The sequence below is a fragment of the Triticum aestivum genome, chromosome 7A, assembly GCF_018294505.1.
Source record: "Triticum aestivum cultivar Chinese Spring chromosome 7A, IWGSC CS RefSeq v2.1, whole genome shotgun sequence".
NCBI classification, from domain to species: Eukaryota; Viridiplantae; Streptophyta; class Magnoliopsida; order Poales; family Poaceae; genus Triticum; species Triticum aestivum.
Window position 1 is genome coordinate 60,097,506 of NC_057812.1, and position 17,824 is coordinate 60,115,329.

The 17,824-nt window shown below is 43.1% G+C and overlaps 1 pseudogene; it reads left to right on the forward strand.

The window, feature by feature from the left end:
• The first annotated feature begins 1,655 nt into the window (after window positions 1-1,655).
• On the forward strand, window positions 1,656-17,566 carry LOC123153014 (phosphomannomutase-like; annotated as a pseudogene).
• Window positions 17,567-17,824: the final 258 nt, after the last annotated feature.

Genomic DNA, 17,824 nt, shown 5'->3' on the forward strand with positions numbered 1-17,824 from the left:
CCGCTAGCCGACGACAAAGAACTGGCTGATGGCAAATTAGGTCTTTGCCATCAGCCAGTTCTTTGCCATCTGCTTTTTGGTAGCTGATGGCAAAGAGCTTCTTTGCCGTCCGCTAGCTGACGGCAAAGAGCTGGCAGATGGCAAAGTACCTGATTCCAGTAGTGTATGGAAAAGAACTTGCATGACATCTTTTGTCCTACCCTCCCGTGGCAGCAGGGTCCTTACGAAAACTAAGGGATATTAAGGCATCCTTTTAATAGAGTACCGAAATAAAGCATTAACACATAGTGAATACATGAACTCCTCAAACTACGGTCATCACCTGTAAGTATCCCGATTATTGTCACTTCGGGGTTAACGGATCATAACACATAATAGGTGACTATAGACTTGCAAGATAGGATCAAGAACTCTTATATATTGATGAAAACATAATAGGTTCATATCTGAAATCATGGCACTCGGGCCCTAGTGACAATCATTAAGCATAGCAAAGTCATAGCAACATCAATCTTAGAACATAGTGGATACTAGGGATCAAACCCTAACAAAACTAACTCGATTACATGATAGATACCATCCAACCCATCACCGTCCAGCAAGCCTACGATGGAATTACTCACGCACGGCGGTGAGCATCATGAAATTGGTGATGGAGGATGGTTGATGATGACGATGGCGACGGATTCCCCTCTCCGGAGCCCCGAACGGACTCCAGATCAGCCCTCCTAAGAGGTTTTAGGGCTTGGCGGCGGCTTCGTATCGTAAAACGTGATGATTTCTTCTCTATGATTTTTTCTCCCCGAAAGCAAATATATAGAGTTGGTCTTGAGGTCGGAGGAGCTCCAGGGGGCCCACGAGGTAGGGGGCGCGCCCCCACCCTCGTGGACAGGTGGTGGGCCCCCTGGCCTTCATCTTTTGCAAGGATTTTTTATATTTTCCGAAAAGGTGTTCCGTGATGTTTCAGGTCATTCTGAGAACTTTTGTTTCTGCACATTAATAGCACCATAGCAATTCTGCTGAAAACAGCGTCAGTCTGGGTTAGTTCCATTCAAATCATGCAAGTTAGAGTCCAAAACAAGGGCAAAAGTGTTTGGAAAAGTAGATACGACGGAGGCGTATTAGGGGGCCATCGAATCCTTTATCGACAGCACAGAGGAACTCTCAATGAAAGCCCCAATGTCGGTGTCAAAACCGGCAGATCTCGGGTAGGGGGTCCCGAACTATGCGTCTAAGGATCAAAGGTAACAGGAGGCAGGGGACACGATGTTTACCCAGGTTCGGCCCTCTTGATGGAGGTAAAACCCTACGTCCTGCTTGATTGACTTTGATGAGTATAGGGGTTAAAAGAGTTGATCTACCACGAGATTTTAATGGCTAAATCCTAGATGTCTAGCATGTATGATTATGATTACCTCTACAGACTAAACCACCCGGTTTATATAGACACCGAAGGGGGCTAGGGTTGGTATAAATTCGGTTTACAGAGAAATGAATCTTCATATCCAAACGCCAAGCTTGCCTTCCACGCCAAAGAGTGTCCCATCCGGATACGGGGGGAAGCTTTCTATCTTGTATCATCACGGCCTACCAGTCCGGCCCACGTCACATAGCCCGGACGCCCAGGGACCCCCTAATCCAGGACTCCCTCAACGATGTCAAAGTGGAAAAATGGAAATTATGGCCTCAACAGTGTGCCGCCACATAGCCGGAAGGGTCAATCGAGTCTTCTCGTCGCTGTGGTTGACATGAAGAAGGTGAGTCCCAGATGGAATGAGATGGTGGGTGGGGCATACATCCAATTCCTTTGGAATCGCTAGTGGCGTGGACTAAAATACAGAAGTTTGAGTGACAAGACTCGAATATGCAACTTTGGCAGCGATACAGACCGATTTCCATAAATATAATATTAAAAAAATCCTTGATTGGTTTGATAACATTAATTGGAAATGTATATGTTAATATTACTTTCCTATAAACTAGATCAAAGTGTAATCAGACGAAACTAATATACACTCTATTTCTTTCCTATATCATGACCATGGCTATTGATGATTTCTCTATACTACTCATGACATTTAATACGATTTATTGGCATTTATTTGGATAAGGACAACCCTTTGTTGTGGGTCGGATAAGGATAAGCTTGATGCAAAAGAGACTGAAACATGTCGTTTAATGACATTAATTGGATAGGGACAAGCTTAATGCAACCACATCTATATAAGATCGACCCAATGGTACCAGTCATGACCACAAAAAACATATTGATTGTCAGACTATTGCATAACTACATATTCTCAGTTGTTCTGTGTTCTTAGGCAATGGCAAAAAATAACATCTTCCAAGTGATCATTGTTTTTCTCATGGTGCAAGTCTGCTTGCTCATGATGATGGCAGCACCGGCAGCACATGCAGCTGCTAGACCAGTGGGGTACAATCCAGTGTGCTGCCCTAGGAACATTTACTGTTGCGGGTTCGGTGGCGCATTGGCCAGTGCACCTGCGCCATCCATTGAGCCTTGATGTGTGGTTCTATTCTCCTCGAGGTAGTAAGCTCGACATTAAATGATATATGTAGTTTTATTGTTTCATGGGTTACCTATTCCCGAATATGTGTGATGCTACTTTCAAGAAGATATTGTACTAGCTACTTACCTAATAAAATGGGAGGAGATTGTTATATATATTGTATTAAATATACTACAAAGAGATTTAAATTTATGTTTAGTTTAGTCCTTTTGGAAACAAGATTACTTGGCCGCATTGATTTATGGCAAAAAAAGTGGCGAGGTGTGTGCCTTTGGGAATTTCTGTTTTATTGTTTTGTTGGTCCTCCATTTGTCGAGATTGTGCGGGTCGTGGCAACATGCTTTATTTTTCATAAAGGTCACAACTTTTTATAGCATTTATTGAGTGATGGAGTACATCACCAATTAGTAGAGACCAACTACTGTTGGCAATGCTTGTTTATGAATCAAGGGATCCACACTCTCTTCCTTTTTTGAAAGAAGGCCAAGGCCATGTATTAAAATTGTCTAACCCTTACAACACCACCCTTACAAAAGAAGAAAAATAGAAAACATATACTGGGTTATATCAAGGGTGTCTTCCTTTCGGACTTCTATGGCGTGAGCAAAGCTCGATGTGGCCTTTGGATTTCCAGAACAACCTTGGTAAATCATTCTCTACATTTTTCAAGTGAGTGCTCAATTCCTCAAAAAATAGTCAAATAAATAGTATATGAATACAATTTTTTATTCTTTGATAGAGCACGAAGGGATTGTTTGACGTGAATCCTATATGTGTAATCTATCTATTAATCTATTTCTGTACTAATTAGAGACTCCGTCGATATTCGCACAATTAATCACAAATACGAACTGCTCATCTGGTGGGACCGAATTATTACGGTGCAGATATTTTAAAATTTTGTCACATTAATAAAGATTAAACAGTAATTATAAGCCACCCATCTGGTGGGACTAAGTTATTATCGCGTAGATCAACATAAATAGTCCTTGGCCAGAAGTTTGCTCCATTCTAGTAAATCCAAATAATAATCACTCAAAGCTCTGATGTAAAAATAGAACACTAAAAAATTACGATTCATTCTCTAGTCACAACAATTCAAAAAAAAAACTCCCATCTCAATATAGGCACTACACAGTCTCTTCCTCTCCCCATGGTCATGGTCGTTGGCGGAGGCCTTCCTCAACGGTATGGCTGAACTCGATCTGCGGGTGAGGTCAAGACAACGTCTTCGGTCCTAGGGGCTTGGTATAGGGTCTTACATAAGGAAAATAGACGAAAAATGAAATGAAGGCATAGAACCCATAGACAAAGAGAAGCGAAGTCTGTGTCCCAAGCTACTCACTATGCGCACACGGTTTCGACACTAGATGTTGTTTGTTATTACCAACCATTTGTAGGCGGTTTGATTGTTCTAACTAAACCCGGGCAAACGTCGGGCCGGGCTTGTAAAAGCCCGACCTTCATTTCTCAAGCCCAACCCAGCCAAAGCCCAAAATACTCTATGTTTTCAAGCCCGAGCCCAGCCCAAAATCAAGCTCGAAAGCCCGGCTCGAACTTTGTTTTTAGTGTACTCACGTGCAAGCTTGGCCCAAATCCCTGAAGCTCGTCCTAAAATACAGATAAAGAGAAGCTCGAGCCTGGCCCGAACTATCTTCCGGGCTGTAAAAGAAGGCCCAAGCCTAGCCCAAATGTTAAGCCTGGCCGGGCCCGACCTGTTCATGCCCGGGCTTAGTTCTAACCACCACCAGTGTCGGCCTCTGCATCACGCGATGCATACAGTCATTTATTAAAAAGTATCAGGTCTCAAAGTATGAGTAACATCTCAAGTTGCCAAACAAGAACCAGAAATCAAACAAATAGCCACAACTAGCAAAATAGGACTGGGCCTAAACACATATCTTATTAATGGACCGCCATCTAAATAGGTTGTATGTACCCCGTGCTACCGTCTCTCATTGGTTGCATCCAAAATCCATAAGACCCCCCTCCTATCACACGGTGTGGTAATGACCACTTAGGGATCCGGCTAGTCGCCCTGGTAGATAACCTGCAAAAAGCTTGTGATATTTGTCCTATTAAAAACACAATCATTCTGATAGTTCCAAATAGCACAAATTAATGCACAAACTAATTCATCCCGTAGTATTGGGCTCAACCCTACCTAGCCAGTTACCAAACAAATTGGTGATAATATTAAGAGGAGGTATGTTCAATGACACATGTATTGTTCATCACGATAAGTTGGATATGGGGCAAGTGAGAGACAAATGTTGACTCGTTTCACCATGATCACAAAACTACACCGATTACTCCCCTCCCACCTACATTTTCGGCGAACTCTAATAGATACCCTACAAAGTAGAGGAGGATTTGTCCGAGCAAAGTTTTGTGGAGTATATTTTGAAGGAAATATGCCCTAGAGGCAATAATAAAGTTGTAATTTATATTTCCTTGTATCACGATAAAAGCTTATTATTCATACTAGAATTGTATTAACCGGAAACTTGATACATGTGTGGATACATAGACAAAACACAATGTCCCTAGTAAGCCTCTACTAGACTAGCTCGCTAATCAAAGATGGTTAAGTTTTCTAACCATAGACATGTGTTGTCATTTGATGAGCGGGATCACAACATTAAGAGAATGATGTGATGGACAAGACCTATCTACTAGCTTAGCATAATGATCATTAAGTTTTATTGCTATTGCTTTCTTCATGACTTATACATATTGCTTTGACTATGAGATTATGCAACTCCCGAATACCGGAGGAATACCTTGTGTGCTATCAAACGTCACAAGTAACTGGGTGATTATAAAGATGCTCTACCGGTATCTCCTAAGGTTTTTGTTGGGTTGGCATAGATCGAGATTAGGATTTGTCACTCCGAGTATCGGAGAGGTATCTCTAGGCCCTCTCGGTAATGCACATCATAATAAGCCTTGCAAGCAATGTGACTAATTAGTTAGTTACAGGATGATGCATTATGGCACGAGTAAAGAGACTTGCCGGTTACAAGATTGAACTAGGTTTGAAGATACCGACGACCGAATCTCGGGCAAGTAACACACCGATGACAAAGGGAATAACGTATGTTGTCATTACGGTACGACTGATAAAGATCTTCGTAGAATATGTGGGAACCAATATGAGCATCCAGGTTCCACTGTTGGTTATTGACCAGAGAGGTGTCTCGGTCATGTCTACATAGTTCTCGAACCTGTGGGGTCCGCACGCTTAACGTTCGATGACGATTTTGTATTATATGAGTTATGTGATTTGGTGACTGAATGGTGTTCGGAGTCTCGGATAAGATCACAGACATGATGATGAGTCTTGAAATGGTCGAGAGGTAAAGATTCATATATTGGATGACGATATTTGGACACCGTAAGTGTTCCAGGGGTACCGGGTGCATATCGGGTCACCGGAAGGGGTTCCGAGCAACCCCCCGGCAACTACATGGGCCTTAATGGGCCAAGAGGGGGATGGACAAGACCCTAAGGTGTTGGTGCGCCCCTCTCATATGGGCAGGCTAAATTGGAGTAGAAAAGGGGAAGGAGGAAAGGAAAAAGGGAATAGGATTCCCCCTCCCCCCTCTTCCCTTCCTACACCGAATAGGAATAGGAAAGGGGGGAGGCCGAATTGGGAGGACCCCAAGTAGGATTCCTCCTACTTGGGGTGCCCCCTTGGCTGCCTCTCCTCCCCTCCAACCTATATATATGATGGGGGAGCACTGCTAGAATGCATACCAACAATTTTTAGCTGTGTGCGGCGCCCCCCCTCCATAGTTTACGCCTCCGGTCATATCTTCGTTGTGCTTAGGCGAAGCCCTGTGCGGATCACTTGACCATCACCGTCACCATGCCGTCGTGCTGACAGAACTCTCCCTCGACACATTCCTGGATCAAGAGTTCGAGGGACGTCATCGAGCTAAACGTGTGCAAAACTCGGAGGTGTCGTACGTTCGGTGCTTGATCGGTCGGAACGAGAAGTTTGACTACATCAACCGCGTTGTCAAATGCTTCTGCTTTTGGTCTACGATGGTATGTGGACACACTCTCCCCCTCTCATTGCTACGAATCTCCTAGATAGATCTTGCGTGAGCGTAGGAAAATTTTAAATTGCATGCTACGTTCCCCAACAGTGGTATCCGAGCCAGGTCTATGCGTAGATGATATGCACGAGTAGAACACAAAGAGTTGTGGGAGGTGATCATCATACTGCTTACCACCAATGTCTTATTTTGATTCGCCGGTATTGTTGGATTAAGCAGCCCGGACCAACCTTACATGACCAGTTTCATGAGACCGGTTCCACCGACACACATGCAACTAGTTTTGCATAATGGTGGCTGGTAGGTGTCTGTTTCTCCAACTTTAGTTGAAAAGAATTTGACTGCGGCCGGTTCTTGTTGAAGGTAAAAACATCAAACTTGATAAATCACCGTTGTGGTTTTTGATGGGTAGGTAAGAACGGTTCTTGCTAGAAGCCCGCAGCAGCCACGTAAAACTTGCAACAACAAAGTAGAGGATGTCTAACTTGTTTTTGCAAGGCATGTTGTGATGTGATATGGTCAAGACATGATGTGATATACGTTATTGTATGAGATGATCATGTTTTGTAAAAGTCACTGGCAACCGGCAGGAGCCTTATGGTTGTCTCTTTGTTGTATGAAATGCAAACGCCATGTAATTGCTTTACTTTATCACTATGTGTTAGCGATAGTTGTAGAAGCAATAGTTGGCGAGACGACCACGACGCTACGATGGAGATCAAGGTGTCAAGCCGGTGACGATGGAGATCATGATGGTGCTTTGGAGATGGAGATCAAAGGCACAAGATGATGATGGACATATCATGTCACATATTTTGATTGCATGTGATGTTTATCTTTTATGCATCTTATTTTGCTTAGTATGACGGTAGCATTATAAGATGACCCCTCACTAAAATTTCAAGGTATAAGTGTTCTCCCTGAGTATGCACCGTTGCGACAGTTCGTCGTGCCGAGACACCATGTGATGATCGGGGGTGATAAGCTCTATGTTCACATACAACGGGTGCAACATAGTTTTGCATATGCGGAATACTCGGTTTAAACTTGACGAGCCTAGCATGTACAGACATGGCCTCGGAACACTAGAGACCAAAAGGTCGAACGTGAATCATATGGTAGATATGATCAACATAAAGATGTTCACCATTGAAAACTACTCCATCTCACGTGATGATCGGACATGGTTTAGTTGATATGGATCATGTGATCATTTAGATGACTTGAGGGATGTCAATCTAAGTGGGATTTCTTAAGTAATATGATTAATTGAACTTAATTTATCATGAACTTAGTCCTGATAGTATTTCCATATCTATGTTATAGATCAATAGCTCGCATATAGCTCCCTTGTTATATTTTTGATATGTTCCTAGAGAAAACAAAGTTGAAAGATGATAGTAGCAATGATGCGGACTGGGTCCGTGATCTGAGGATTATCCTCATTGTTGCATAGAAGAATTATGTCCTTGATGCACCGCTAGGTGACAAACCTATTGCAGGAGCAGATGCAGACGTTATGAATGTTTGACAATCTCAGTATGAGGACTACTTGATAGTTTAGTGCACCATGCTTTACGGCTTAGAACTGGGACATCAAAAATGTTTTGAATGCCATGGAGCATATGAGATGTTCCAAGAGCTGAAAAATGATATTTCAGACTCATGCCCGTGTAAAGAGGTATGAGACCTCTGACAAGTACTTTGGCTACAAGATGGAGGAAAATGGCTCAGCCAGTGAGCATGTACTCAGAATGTCTAGGTAGTACAATCGCTTGAATCAAGTGGGAGTTAATCTTCCAGATAAGGATAGTGATTGACAGAGTTATCTAGTCACTATCACCAAGCTACTAGAACTTCGTGATAAACTATAATATGCAAGGGATGACGAAAACGATTCCCAGGCTCTTCGCGGTGCTGAAATCGGCGAAGGTAGAAATCAAGAAAAAGCATCAAGTGTTGAAGGTTGAAAAGACCACTAGTTTCAAGAAAAAGGGCAAAGAAAAACAAAGGGAACTTCAAGAAGAATGACAAGCAAGTTTCCACTCCCGTGAAGAAGCCCAAAGCTAGACCTAAGCCTGAAACTGAGTGCTTCGACTGCAAACGGAATGGTCACTGGAAGAGGAACAACCACAAATACTTGGCGGATAAGAAGATGGCAAAGTGAACAAAGGTATATTTGATATGCATGTTATTGATGTGTATTTTACTAGTATTCATAGTAACCCCAGGGTATTTGATACTGGTTCAGTTGCTAAGATTATTAACTCGAAACAGGAATTACAGAATGAATAGAGAGTAGTTAAGGGCGAGGTGACGATGTGTGTTGGAAGTGATTCCAACGTTGATAAGATCACCATCGCACACTCCCTCTACCTTCGGGATTAGTGTTGGACCTAAATAAATGTTATTTGGTGTTTGTGTTGAGTATGAATATGATTGGATCATGTTTACTGCAATACGGTTATTCATATAAGTCAGAGAATAATTGTTGTTCTATTTACATGAATAAAACCTTCTATGGTCATACACCCAATGTAAATGGTTTATTGAATCTTGATCGTAGTGATACACATATTCGTAATATTGATGCCAAAGATGCAAACTTGATAATGATAGTGCAACATATTTGTGGCACTGCTGTTTAGGTATTGGTGCAAAGCACATGAAGAAACTCCATGCAGATGGGCTTTTGGAATCACTTGATTATGAATCATTTGATACTTGCGAACCATGCCTCATGGGAAAGATGATTAAATCTCCGTTCTCCGGAACAATGGAGCAAGCCAATGACTTGTTGGAAATAATACATACTGATGTATGTGGTCCAGTGAGTGTTGAGCCACGCGGCGGGTGTCATTATTTTCTGACCGTCACAGATGATTTGAGCAGATATGGGTATATCTACTTGATGAAACACAAGTCCGAAACATTTGAAAAGTTCAAAGAATTTTAGAGTGAAGTGGAGAATCATCGTAACAAGAAAATGAAGTTTCTACGATCTGACCATGGAAGCAAATATTTGAGTTATGAGTTTGGCCTTCACTTAAAACAATGTGGATATTTTCACAACTCATGCCACCTGGAACACCACAGCGTATTGTTGTGTCCGAACGTCGTAACCATACTTTATTAGATATGGTGCGATCTATGATGTCTCTTACCGATTTACCACTATCGTTTTGGGGTTATGCATTAGAGACAGCTGCATTCACGTTAAATAGGGCATTGCCTAAATCCGTTGAGACGACAACGTATGAACCATGGTTTGGCATGAAACCGAAGTTGTCATTTCTTGAAGTTTGCGGTTGCGGTGCTTATGTGAAATAGTTTCAAACTGATAAGCTTGAACCCAAATCGGAGAAGTGTGTCTCCATAGGATACCCAAAAGAAAATGTTGGGTCCACCTTCTATCACAGATCCGAAGGCAAGATTTTTGTTGCTAAGAATGGATCCTTTCTAGAGAAGGAGTTTCTCTTGGAAGAAGTGAATGGGAGGAAAGTATAACTTGATGAGGTAATTGTACCTTCTCTCGAATTGGAAAGTAGCTCATCACAGAAATCAGTTACAGTGATGCCTACACCAACTAGAGAGGAAGCTAATGATAATGATCATGAAACATCATATCAAGTTACTAATGAACCTCGTAGGTCAACCAGAGCAAGTTCCGCACCAGAGTGGTACGGTAATCCTGTTCTAGAAGTCATGTTACTAGACCATGACAAACCTACAAACTATGTGGAAGCGATGATGAGCCCAGATTCCAATAAATGGGTTGAGGCCATGAAACCCGAGATAGGATCCATGTATGAGAACAAAGTGTGGACTTTGGTTGACTTGCCTGATGATCGGCGAGCCATAGAGAATAAATGGATCTTCAAGAAGAAGACTGACGTTGATGGTAATGTTACTGTCTACAAAGTTCGACTTGTTGCGAAAGATTTTTGACAAGTTCAAGGAGTTCACTACGATAAGACCTTCTCACCCGTAGCGATGCTTAAGATTGTCCGAATCATGTTAGCAATTGCCGCATTTTATAATTATGAAATCTGGCAAATGGATGTCAAAACTGCATTCCTTAATGGATTTCTCAAAGAAGAGTTGTATATGATGCCAAGGTTTTTGAGTCGCCAAGTCAAGCCAAGTCGCCAAGGCTGCGGCTAGTGGCTTGCTGGCTTGAGTCAGTGACTTGCCTGGACTAATCGCCCCAAGTCGCCATGGCAGTACAGTGCACTCCCGCACCTGTTTCCCTTCTTTGCATAGCCCATTAATGCCAGATAAGCAAAGTTATCAGGCCAAACAGGCCCAGCACAGCCCAGCTAACCACTCCCGGCCCTCATCCACTCGCTAAACCTAGCGCTGCCATCCCACACTCCTTCATCCACGCCTCTCCCCTCGAACTTCTTCCTCTGCGCTGCCGGTGAGGAGAGGCGGCGCCTCCTCCCCCGCCTCCTCTCCCTCCCCCGCCTCCTCCCCAGCCTCACCCGCCTGCAGCTTCATCTCCTCCTCCCCTGCCTTATTCTGCGCCGCCGCAGCCTGGCTCGAGGTCACGGCCGTCGCCACGGAGGTCTAGCCGCCGTCGATCTGAAGGGGGTGCGTCACCGGCGAGCTGCGGCGGCGGTTCCTAGGTCACGGCCGCGAGCATCATGGCTTCCTCTCCTCCCAAGATCCCTCCCTTTTCCTCTCTCTGTCGAGCCAGAAAGTCAATTAATCGACTAATCGCGGCGATTAATCGCAGAAAATCGCTGTTGAGCCAGCGAGTCGGGCGACTCACTCCGCGAGCCAAGTCTCCCGCGCAAGCCAGTCACAGCGCGACGACTAGGCGATTAGTCGGTGACTAATCGGCGACTAAAAAACCTTGTATGATGCAACCAGAAGGTTTTATCGATCCTAAAGGTGCTAACAAAGTGTGCAAGCTCCAGCGATCCATTTATGGACTGGTGCAAGCATCTCGGAGTTGGAATATACGCTTTGATAATGTGATCAAAGCATATGATTTTATACAGACTTTCGGAGAAACCTGTATTTACAAGAAAATGAGTGGGAGCTCTGTAGCATTTCTAATATTATATGTGGATGTCATATTGTTGATTGGAAATGATGTAGAATTCCTGGAAAGCATAAAAAGATAATTGAACAAAAGTTTTTCAATGAAATACCTCGGTGAAGCTGCTTATATATTAGGCATCAAGATCTATAGACATAGATCAAGACGCTTAATTGGACTTTCACAAAGCACATACCTTCATAAAGTTTTGAAGAAGTTCAAAATGGATTAGTCAAAGAAAGGGTTCTTGCCTGTATTACAAGGTGTGAAGTTGAGTAAGACTCAAACCCCGACCACGACAGAAGATAGGGAGAGAATGAAAGTCATTTCCTATGCCTTAGCGATAGGTTCTATACGATATGTCATGTTGTGTACCAGACCTATTGTGTACTTTGCCATGAGTTTGGCAAGGGGGTACAACAGTGATCTAGGAGTAGATCAGTGGACAACGGTCAAAATTATCCTTAGAGGACTAAGGAAATATTTCTCGGTTATGGAGGTGATAAAGAGTTCGTCGTAAAGAGGTTGCATTGATGCAAGCTTTTACACCGATCCAGATGACTCTGAGCCACAATCTGGATACATATTAAAAATGGGAGCAATTAGCTAGAGTAGCTCCATGAAGAGCATTGTAGACATAGAAATTTTCAAAATACATACGGATCGGAATGTGGCAGACCCGTTGACTAAACTTCTCTCACAAGCAAAACATGATCACACCCTAGTACTCTTTGGGTGTTAATCACATAGCGATGTGAACTAGATTATTGACTCTAGTAAACCTTTTGGGTGTTGGTCACATGGCGATGTGAACTATGGGTGTTAATCACATAAAGATGTGAAATATTGGTATTAATCACATGGCGACGTGAACTAGATTATTGACTCTAGTGCAAGTGGGAGACTGAAAGAAATATGCCCTAAAGGCAATAATAAAGTTGTTATTTATATTTCGTTATATCATGATAAATGTTTATTATTCATGCTAGAATTGTATTAACCGGAAACTTGATACATGTGTGGATACATAGACAAAACACAATGTCCCTAGTAAGCCTCTACTAGACTAGCTCGTTAATCAAAGATGGTTAAGTTTCCTAACCATAACATGTGTTGTCATTTGATGAATGGGATCACATCATTAGGAGAATGATATGATGGACAAGACTCATCCGTTAGCTTAGCATAATGATTGTTAAGTTTTATTGCTATGGCTTTCTTCATGACTTATACATATTCCTTTAACTATGAGATTATGAAACTCCAAAATATCGAAGGAATACCTTGTGTGCTATCAAACATCCGAACGTAACTGGGTGATTATAAAGATGCTCTACATGTATCTCCGAAGGTGTTTGTTGGGTTGGCATTGATTGAGATTAGGATTTGTCACTCCGAGTATCAAAGAGGAATCGCTGGGCCCTCTCGGTAATGCACATCATAATAAGCCTTGCAAGTAATCTATCTATACCTATACCTATACTAATTTTAGATTTCCTAGAAATTCCCACGTTAATCAGTAATTATGAGCTGTTAATCTAGTGGGACCAAGTTATTATGGTCTAGATTAACCCATGTAGTCCTCAATGTTGGATTGTTTTTCGTTCTTATTACAAGGCCCACAATGCTTACACGGTTGTTGATAAAAGTCAAACAAGAAAAAAAACAGAAGAAAAAATTCCTTGGAAAGCCATGCTTTCACGTACAATTGGGGAAATAGAAGGAAAAAACAAGAAACCAAAACAGATACGATCTAACAACTATCTCAATCTTTCATTCAAAAATAAAACTCGTATCTCAATCTATCTAGCTACTCCACGTCTATTCCTCCCTGATTTATTACGGTGTAGATCAGCCCATATAATTCTCGCTTGAATGTTTGCTCTATTGGAAAAAAAATCTACGTTAATCCTAGAGAAAAAGTTAAATTGTCCATCCGATTTCTATGTTAGTTATGTATAGACATGAAAAGGAAGGTAAAAAAATCTCGCAGAACCTCCCTCCCGAAACCCTTCCCTCCCCAGCTTATGTGGAATCCATGGCCCATCGTTGGCAGTCTAGGCTGACTTTTCCCAATCTTCTTCCTCACGAACAAAGAAAGATGCAATTTTTGCAAGTCTGATTCCTAATTCATTTGGTATCTTCACCCATTCATCTCTACCACCTTCTCTCTATTCCTAATCTATTCTGTATCTTGACCCGTTGACCCTAATGTTTCATATATCAGATCATCTCTTCCTAGGGTGCATGGTTGTTAGAATCGCGATTCTGTTATACGATTCTACGACTTTACGATCCAAACTTACCCATCTGACACTAGTAGAAAACAGGGCTTTGGTCACGGGGCAATATTCACATTAGTCTCGGTTCAGGCACGAACCGGGAGTAATGTGAGCATTGGTCCCGGTTTGTGCGGCTAAGGCATTAGTCCCGGTTCACCTGAGTCCTTTAGTCCCGGTTTGAGACACGAACCGAGACTAAAGGGTGCGATGCACTTTAGTCCCGGTTTGTATCTCAAACCGGGACTAAAGATTAGATCTTTAGTCCCGGTTTGAGACACGAACCGGGACTAAAGGGTGCGATGCCCTTTAGTCCCGGTTTGTCTCTCAAACTGGGACTAAAGGTCCCATTTTCAAACTCTACCACCCCCCCCCCCCGGTGGATCGCCTTTTTTGTTTTCAAAAAATCAAAAGAAAATGATAAAAACTTCAAAAAATAAAATCCTTCGAGAGGTAGTTATATTACTACATCTACTAGTTAGGAAAATTTAAAAACTTAAATTGGGACATGTTTTGCAAAAAATGTAGGGAAAATGTAAAACGGCTATAACTTTTGCATACGATGTTGGAAAAAAACGTATAATATATCAAAATGTTCGGAACGAAAATCCGCATCCAATGGAGACGGCCTATGGCCTATTTGCAAATTTTTAGAATCCTCAAATTCTAAAACGAAAAAAAGTTATGCTCAAATTTCAGTTTTTTTAAATTTTTGTTAAATCTGGTCAAAGTATGGTCAAACTACTTATTCAAGAAGTATTAGTGTTACTAAATAATTATTCAATAATATTAGTGTTACTAAATAATTATTTTAGTTTTTTTGAATTTTGGTCAACTATGGTCAAACTGTGGTCAAACTATGGTCAAACTACTTATTCAAGAAATATTAGTGTTACTAAATAATTATTGATTTTTAGAACAATAGTTTCAAACTCAAACAGTGAAATGTGTGACTTCATGCTCAAGCTAAATTCCTGAGGGTTAATAGGATTGACATCTTACTATTGTCAGGAAAACAACAAGTGCAGACTTGGAAACGAGAGAGAATAGAACCCGGAAGTTAAGCTTGCTCAGGCTGGAGTAGTGAGAGGATGGGTGACCGTTCGGGAAGTTAGATGATTTGGAATGATGAGGGGTGATTAGAGATTAAAGGTTAAATTGAGCAGTGATGAGGGGTGATTAGAGACTAGAGGTTAAAATAATTCAGAAATTTGAAATTTAAAAAAAATCAAAAAAAATTCAAAAAAATCATAAAATTTTCCTTTAGTACCGGTTGGTGTTACCAACCGGGACTAAAGGTGGACCTCCAGACAGTGGCCACGTGGAGGGCCTTTAGTCCCGGTTCCAGTTAGAACCGGGACTAAAGGGGGAGCCTTTAGTACCGACCCTTTAGTCCCTGTTCCAGAACCGGGACTAAAAGGCCCTTATGAACCGGGACTAAAGGCCCTTTTTCTACTAGTGTGATTCTACGATTTTAGTTCATAAAATCTACGTTTCTACGATCCTGGTAGTGAAGATTCTACGATTTACGATTCTACCATCAGAGCTCCGATCCGATTCGAAATCGCGATTCTGACAACCTTGCTAGGGTGTGATCGCGCAAGTGTAAGATCCATCGACATTCAGTTATTGACAGATCAATTCCGTGATGTATTTTGTATCTTCACCCGTTCATCTCTATCACCTACCAAGTCCCTAATCTATCTCATAACAGATCATCTCCTCTAAGGGTGCGATCATGCAGGAAGTAGAAGATCCATCAGCATCTATTCGTGGGGCACGGTTTTGCTTCTTCTATCCGCACTTCAAGTGGTGATGATTCATGTATTGATAGATGCTGATAGATGCACGTGCTCAGATCGATCAACCAAAGGGAAGATTCGAATAGTTTTTTTTTTTGCAATAAGCATGCTTAGATCAATTCCGTCAAAGGTGATGCATGTGATGTGATTATGCATGGAGCGCTCGATGTTCTTCCTATTCCCATGTTATGTGCCAAAATCTTGCATAATTTGTCCGCTCTTTAGGTACCATAGCAAACTCAGATTATTTCTTCTTCTCATGTGGAATGTTCAACCCTAGCAGAATTTTTTGATTCTCATTATTGACCTATGTGTATAATAACCAGTATGATTCTTTTGCATACATGAGTAGATGATGATGTTCCAGCAAAAAAATGCAAGATTCAAATTGCATTTTTTGCTAATATGCTCAGATCAGTTCCGTTGATGGGGATTCATGTGGTGCCAATAGTAATGGAGCTGTGACTGTTCTTCCTATATATATATATATATATATCTATATCTATAACTAATATTAAAGGAAGGAAGCTTTGATAGTTCTCCATACGTCATCCCTTTGTATCCATTGATTTTACGTTTATCACAAAGATTCTCGGCTAAGATTTAATAGAAGCATGTCTCCATTTTTGCCTGGTCTTTGACCGATTTTGATCGGCCCTCGCTCGCCTTCACAAAATCACGATGGAAAAATTGACCCCGTCAAGATTCACCTAGAAAGATCCGGTGCACGAAGGTCATTCTCGGCAAATAAGAGTCAGAGTCGAGTGACACAACCCCGTGGTACTGCCACGCCGGCGGTGCGCCGTCTGTGCCGTTGCCATTGGTCAGGCACGAGTTCGACCTGGGCGGCTCCTCAGTGCCAGCCCCACGCCAATCGTTTGGTCGAGTGTTTGTGTCCGGCCTTGCGGTCACGGCGCGCCGTTGCAAGTTCTACTGGTCGATCCGCGGCCACGCGGCATGTAATTATGGCTTTCCCTATGCTGTCAGCATATCTCGGTCTATGCCGTTGGCCCCAACAAAAAGCCGTCGGCATAGAATAGGACGTCGACTTAGGGTTTTATTCCGGTAGTGGTCGCGAGGAAGCTGGGCCTCGGCGGCGTTGGCCTCGGCATGCCTCTAGTAGTCAAGCGCATCCACCTGATTAGCGCCTACGTGCAGCACCTCCGGGCCATCATCAAGGAGTGTGTGGCCCACCCGACATGCTGCGACACGCAGCTCGCGGGCTTCAAGGTCATTGTGAGCGTCGGCAACGGCTGTGGCGGGTTCTTTGCGTGGGACGTGCTGGAGAAGCTGGGCACCAACACGACCGACAACCTGCACCTGGAGCTCGACGGCATGTTCCCGAACCATATGCCCAACCCGGAGACGCAAGGCCAAGTCGCTGACCCGCCGTGCGGTGCTGACCCGCGGCGCCGACCTCGGCGTGGTGTTCGACACAGGCGTGGACCGAAGCGGCGTGGGGGCTGCCATCAATCGGGGCGGCCTCATCGCGCTCACCTCCGCCATCATGCTGGGGGAGCACTCGGGGATGACGGTGGTGACAGACACGTGGTCAGGCGACGGGCTCACGCGGTTCATCGAGGCGAGGAGCGGGCGGCGGCTACGGCAACGTGGTCGACAAGGGCGTGCAAGTCAACGCGGACGGCGTGAAGACGCACATCACGGTGGAGATTTGGAGACCACACGGCACGGCGCGCTCAGGCAGAACCACTTCCTCGACGACTGCGCGTACATGATGGTGAAGATCATCATCCAGAAGGTTCGGATGAGGCTCGCCGTGTTGGAGGGCAGGGTCGGCAGCCTCATCCGGGACCTCGAGGACCCTGATCGAGTTTGCCTCTGATGTATGGTACTTTGCCAAGGTAAATTTAGAATTTTTCATATGTCTTCACAATTGAGCACAGGCGATGTTTATGTTTGATCGATGTTGATTCTGCAACAGTGTGCGGACCTGTATGAAGTATCTTGTTGCGCATGTTTGATTCCCACCAATTAATTGCTTGCTGAATGCTCTGGCTATATTCTACTTCGAATATATCTATATACATCCATATGTAGTCCACATTCAAATCTCTAAACGGACTTATATGTAGTAAGGGAG